Below are 6,000 nucleotides of genomic sequence, written 5' to 3' on the forward strand. Positions count from 1 at the left end.
ATAAATGTAAATATTTACTCTATTCTTATTTTACCCACATTTTCTCTTCTATTACTTTACCAATTGCGCATAAAACTCGTGTCATTTACAAATTTTCTATTTTTTATGTACGGAGGTAATATATACAAGTGGGGACCTATATACCACTAACTTTTTCCTATCTATTTTTTTAACATTTCTTAAAATATGTATCATAAAAAAAATTAAGACTCTTATTTGGTTAATATTTGGTTAATATTAACACTTGAGGAGTATCAGACAATATTTGGTTAATCACATCTGCAGTGGCCCCTATAGTAATCTATCAATATTTAAAGTGGCAGTTGTGATGATATTCACAGAAATGCCACTCTGAGCTATTTTGGCGGGAAACATTAACATTTAATGTGGAATCTTATGTTTAATTTTTTAGAAGCTTAGGTCAATGTCTCTTTTTGAAGATTTTTGGATTTACATGTATAGGGCGCGTGAGGTTTGTTTTAACTTCATTTGGGGTTTAAAAAATCATTTTTGAGTTGCAGGACTACTTTTGGGTTGCAGGACTGTTTTAGCATAATATCTGATCTATTACATATTAGACATCACATTCGTATTATATCTACTTACCTACATTTGCAAGAATCAACAAATTACAAATCATAAATCATGAAGTAGAAAAATTCTTGAATTTTTTCCACTGCTATTTGCCTCTTTAATAAAGCCAAAACCTGAAATTGAATTTGATTTGCACAATGGTTAAATTCAGAATTTGCACGCAACTTATATTTAAATTGACATATAAAACTGCACAAACAAAGAAAAATTTAAATAGACATAAAATCTGCCAGAAAAAAGAATCTTCCATGTTTCCAATGCTGGCATTTAAACTTATATTCAAATCTGTTATATAAGGCAACGATTTATATTTTAAAAGAAATTTTGAAATCCAGAACTCTATATACCCTATTTATGCTTGGAAATAGGATTATTACCTGTTACAACACTAGCAGCAACCAATGAATCTTCCTTGTTTCCAAAGCTGGCATTTAAACTTTTTATTAATACTTTTATACTTGAAAATGAAAATTAAATTGTAAATACATAATAAATCCATTAATTCAGTTGAACATAATACATAGTAATAATTTAAGTAAAGAATGATTATTATGGAGAGTTATTGAATTTGTTACTAAAGTTAAGTAAGACTACTGATTTGTAGGTAACATTTCTTTTCTTCCAGCACATTTCTTCTGTTTAAGCACATTTCTAATAGAAAGCTGGAAGGTCCCTTCATTATTATGTTCTTTTTGGTTCTGCTGTTTCTTTTTTTTATTAGAGCATCTCCAAAGGGAGAGGTAAATGGAGAGGTAAACTAATATAACTATCATATTTACCTTTTCTTCATTAAAATCATTCTCCAAGGGGAGAGGTATTTGAGAAGGCATTATACATTTTCTCATTTTGAAGAGGTATATTTACCTCTCTATTGATGGAGAGGTAAAATCATATAACCACCATATTTACCTTCTTTTCATTAAAAATCATTCTCCAAGGGTGTCCTAGGAAAAAGGTATTTGAGAAGGTATTACACTTTATGTTTTTTTAATGCTTTTGTATATTATTTTATTTTTTTAAATGATATACCTTTTTGTATACCTTTTATCCTTGGAGTTGATTGATTTTTAAAAAGGTATATTGCACTTTTTGAGAAGGTATAAACATGATATACCCTTTTCATTTACCTTCTCCCCTTGGAGTTGCTCTTAGGTAGCATGCTCACCATTTATTACTCTATAAATACTCTTTCCCATCTCTTTCACAATCACTCAGCAATATCAATCCATAAGTTCATCAACAAGTAACTGATTTCAGTTAGTCGAATTAGGTATTTCAGTTTCTTTTCAAATTTGTGCACAACATTTGTGGATGAATGTTTAGTTTTTCATTCCTCATCTTTCTCTCATGTCATTTTCTCTATGTTTAGTTCAGTTTAATTACTGAGTTACTCCTCACCTCATTAGTATTTATATGTAGATGCTTCCTATTGCTTCCATGAGTATCTTTTTTTTGTACATCAGTACCTGCACGAAAACAACATATTATCCCATAATATGTTTATTTTACTTTGAGTAATATCTCCTGCCACTCATAATAGTAGATCAGTTTATGCACTAAATAATCATATTATGCCCTTATTTGTGGATGATTGTTCAGTATGGTGGTTGGTATCTATCTATCTATCAGATTAATTTTTACCTCATTAGAGTTATATGTATCTTCTTCTTCCTTTTGCTTCCAAAAGTATCTTTTTTTTACATCGGAAACTGCACAAAGAGAACATATTATCTAATTATATGTTTATTTCACCATCAGAAATATGTACTGCCACTAGTATTTCCCTTTTTTACATTAGTTTTGAGTCTATTTCTAATTTCAATCTTCCTACTTTTTGGTCAACTATATTACCAGAAGACATTAATTTATAATTCAGTTTAATGAGTTGGTCAATTACCTATTGAGTATTTTATTGAGTATTTGTTATTAATTTGCTTTGTCTTTGCTGCCATTGTTATCTTCTTTCATGTTGATGAGTCCCTGCATAAAATAATGACATGTCCTTATTTCTTTACCGGGGGTGATTAGATGTTGTTTTGGCTTCTGACTTTCGGGTTTTTTAATTTCTTTGAATGTTGTCTTTTGTCTTGATATGCGCTAATCTATGATGCTAGAATTCCTATTATATCCTGATTCATGCAGTTCAGTTCCTGGAGTAGCTAATTTGGCGAAATGTAATATTTTTTACTGTCTTAATAATCGTAATGAAGTTTAATATGCATATTATCTTTTATATTCTAAATTATAAACAAAAAATAGCTTTTTTGTTGATTACTAAGAAGCAAACAACTCATTGAAGTTATTTATCTACCATGGATAGCAAACATCATATGCAGTCCTAAATGATGTAAAGTAGACATTTATAATCAACCTACATTATGTTATATGTTATCAATCTTCATATGGTATAGCTTTAAAGTAGTTTTTAATGTTTTATAAGTTTCTGGAAACACATATGCAGGTATATCAGACAAACTATTCTATACCTTCTCAAAGCATGTCACAGAGTTAAATTATAGTACTACTTATATACTAATTTAATACTTAGTAAATTACCTTGACTGAATTTGCTTCAATTTATGTGAGTTAAATCTAATAAAAAAATCAGCCCATCTGTCAATTTATGTCTTAAATTTGAAAATTTCTGCTTTTGAAAATTGGGCTTCGCTAAATTGGGCTTCTCTAAATTGGACTTTTGTGCTTTTATACCTAATTGTTTTGTAAATGTGTTAATTTCTCTCTAATTTTCAGCAATTTTATTATAGTTAATTTACTTTTATTCTTCTAATAATAATTTTTTTGGGGTAGTTAATTTACACATTCGTTTGTCTGTTCTATTTTAATTTCCAACTTCTTTAGTTTTATATTTTTAGATGTTTAATAAGATTTACTATTACATTTTTTTTTATTTTTAGCGACCATATAATTGTACTACATTTCTAATTTTTAAAGTTGAAAAAGTTAATGATAATTGGTTCATCAAAGAATTTTAACATTAACACAGGTTGATTTGCCCTCATAGTATTATATGAAAGTCGAAATTTATGATTTAAATATTTATTCATTAGAGTACATTTCCTTTAACTATTGTGATAGTATATACTTTGCCCTCATAACTCACTGTATTACCCATTTTTTTTATATCTTATCTAATTAATAAATATTGTTTCTATATATTAGTCTAAATAACAAATATATTTTTCTCCATTCATTTAACAAATTAAAAATATATTAAATTGTATGTTGAATAGGTAATCTTTTTCTTAGATTTTGATTAGTACTCTATTTTTTTATGTGTAGTACTACATAATTATATTAATTTATTTTTTTCAATTATTTACAATTTGTTATAAGAGCATCCCCATCCGTGCTCTTAGCTAAAAGCACGGAAGTGGGCCTGGACCCACTTTTACTCCTTGTCCTTTGCTAAGAGCACAACATCCACATCCGTGCTCTTAGCTAAGGACAAGCTCAAGGGTCCCACCATTCTGTTATTCAATTTAAATAAAAACATTTCCACAATATTAAAATGCATTAAAAATACCCGAAATACTATTACAAATTACAAAATAATTAAAAATTACACAATTAAAATCCTAAAAATTAAAAATTACACAATTAAAATCAATAAAATTAAAAAGACGCACTACTCGTTGCCGAATTTCGCCCAAATGTGATTGATTAGATCTTTTTGTAGCTCAGTGTGGGCTCTTGTATCGCGCATTGTGTGTCTTCTTTCGATCTTCCCATTCACCGTCGTATGCACACCTCAGCGTGGGGGAGACCTCGCGGTTGAGCTTCCGGCTTCATCCTCGTCGTAAAAGTTAGCCGCCATCGGTCCTTCGTCAGCTATAATCATGTTGTGCAAGATAATACACGTGTACATGATGTCGGTGATATTCTTAACGTACCAAAGCCGAGAAGGGGACTTCACAATGTTGAATCGGCCTTGAAGGACACCAAAAGCTCTTTCGACGTCTTTCCGAGCAGACTCTTGACGCTGCGCAAAAAGAATCCGTCTTTGCTCTTGTGGATTGCTGAACGACTTCACGAAAGTCGACCACCTTGGGTAGATACCATCGGCGAGATAGTAACCCATGTGGTATGCATTTCCGTTGACGGTGAAGTCGATTGCCGGTGCTACACCATTCAAAACATCATCGAATAGTGGTGAAGAATATAACACATTCAAGTCGTTGTTGGATCCGGCAACACCGAAATGTGCATGCCAAATCCATAGGCGGTAGTCGGCGATCGTTTCAAGGATAAGCGTTGGGTCGCCACCTTTGTGGCCGCTTAAGTGTTGCCCCCTCCAAGCAGTCGGACAATTCTTCCACTTCCAATGCATGCAGTCAATGCTGCCTAGCATATTGGGAAAACCGTGGATTGTTTCGTGAAGACGAAGCAATCGTTGACAATCGTTGGTGGTGGGTGCCCGAAGGAATTCCTCGCCAAAAGCAGAACGAACGCCGTCGCAAAAATTCTTGAGGCATAGGATTCCAGTTGACTCACTGACATGCAAATACTCGTCGAAGAGGTCAGCCGTTTGCCCAGTAGCAAGTTGTCAGATGGCACAAGTACACTTTTGCAACGCCGTGAGACTTTGCTGACCGGTTGCGTCTGCACCTTCTTGAAAGTATTCAACGCGGGTGGACAATGTGTTGACAATACGCATAAACAACCGTTTTGACATGCAGAAACGGCGCCAAAAGTAATCTTCTGGATACCGCGGCTGGTCGGAAAAATAGTCGGCAACGAGCCTTTCATGGGCTCCCTCTCGATCACAAGGGATGTAGCGACGTTTTGCTCTAGTTGGTTGAGGAGGGGCAGGGGTATTGACAGCGACATAGGCTTCATATGCGGCACGATATTGTTCATAATATTCTTGTTCTTCGCGCTCCGCTTCCGCAATGAGATTGGTGAAATCCATTTTTGAATTTTTTTAGAGAGAGATTGGGTGAGGGAGGAAGATGTAGATGATTTAATATGAAAAAATATGAATGAGAGATAATTTGATGTGAAAAGTGGATGATGAATGTGTATTTATAGATGATTTTGGGATTAAAAAAAAATCACAAAAATCCAAAAAAACCGCCCTAAACGGCTCTATTTTTTGGGAATCCAAAAATATTTTTTTTAAAAAATTTTTAGTATTATTTTGAATTATTTATGATTTTTTTTTTTTTAAAAAAAATTCGAATTTGCCAACGGCTCTGCCGTTGGCCAATAAGAAGACGTCACGTAGGGCTGCTCAGCGGCACGGACGTGCTCTTAGCTAAGAGCAGCACCGTGCCGCTGGCATGGACGGACAGCTCGCAGCGGCGGACGGACGAGCTCGTGCTCAGCGGCACAGACGGACGGACAGACGGACGTCACCGCTACGGATGCTCTAACTATTTGAAAATC

Source organism: Salvia hispanica, chromosome 3 (assembly GCF_029641045.1).
Source record: "Salvia hispanica isolate PSC_SH4W2 chromosome 3, Shi_PSC_v1, whole genome shotgun sequence".
Classification (NCBI taxonomy): domain Eukaryota; kingdom Viridiplantae; phylum Streptophyta; class Magnoliopsida; order Lamiales; family Lamiaceae; genus Salvia; species Salvia hispanica.